At 33.8% G+C, this 1,060-nt stretch overlaps 1 pseudogene; it reads left to right on the forward strand.

Annotated features, from left to right (window-relative positions):
- Positions 1 to 57: 57 nt before the first annotated feature.
- On the forward strand, positions 58 to 758 carry LOC140919209 (probable CCR4-associated factor 1 homolog 11; annotated as a pseudogene).
- The last annotated feature ends 302 nt before the right edge of the window (positions 759 to 1,060 follow it).

Below are 1,060 nucleotides of genomic sequence, written 5' to 3' on the forward strand. Positions count from 1 at the left end.
TATAAATTCAAACTTATCCTAGATCATAACCTTTCCTCATCTCATCAAACAATTTTTTCTCTCTTTCTCAATCATCTTGCGATCAAGATTTTCATAATGTGTAAACCGAATATGGAAGAACATGATCCAAACCCAATTGTGATAAGGGAAGTTTGGGCATACAACGTAGAGTATGAATTTAATCTGATTCATCAAATTGTTCGTGACTATCCTTTCGTCTCAATGGATACGGAGTTTCCTGGCGTTGTCGATTCACCCAATATGTACAACACCAAATCACACCGCCGCCACCGTAAACTTGAACCCGCCGATCACTACAAATATCTGAAGGCTAACGTTGATTCTTTGAAACTTATCCAGGTTGGTCTCACTTTATCAGACCATAAAGGTAACCTACCTCATTTCGGTACCAATAATCGTTACATATGGGAATTCAATTTCTGTGACTTTGATATTGAACGTGATCTTCACAATTCAAATTCTATTAATCTGCTGCGCCGTCAAGGGATTGATTTTGAACGTAATGTTTTTCACGGCGTCAATTCATTCTATTTTGGTGAAATGTTGTTGAGGTCTGGATTACTGTTAAATGAAGCAGTTGTTTGGGTGACATTCCATAGTTCTTACGATTTCGGGTATTTGGTGAAGATTTTGACTCACGTAATTTACCCAACAGATTGGAAGATTTTTTGAATGTTTTAAAGTTTTATTTTGGAAACAAAGTTTATGATATCAAGCATATGATACGGTATTTGTAAGACCCGTAATTTTAAAGTACCATTTATGTATTTTTGGTGAATTTTGGATTTGGGCTCGGAGGCTTTTAAGCCAAAGTTAATAATATTTTGGAGATATTTATTAAAAGTAAGTAATATATATATGTAAATATATATATTTGTTTATATGTGTTTGTTTGGAGGGAAAAAGAAAGGAAAATTAGAAGGAAGGAAAAGGAAAAGAAAATAATATATAAAGGAAGGAAGGAAAAAGGAAGAAAGAAAAACAAAGGAAAGAAAAGGAAAGGAAGGAAAATTTCAAAACTCCATCTTCTTCCTCTCTG

Source organism: Cicer arietinum, unplaced genomic scaffold (genome assembly GCF_000331145.2).
Source record: "Cicer arietinum cultivar CDC Frontier isolate Library 1 unplaced genomic scaffold, Cicar.CDCFrontier_v2.0 Ca_scaffold_6235_v2.0, whole genome shotgun sequence".
NCBI lineage: Eukaryota > Viridiplantae > Streptophyta > Magnoliopsida > Fabales > Fabaceae > Cicer > Cicer arietinum.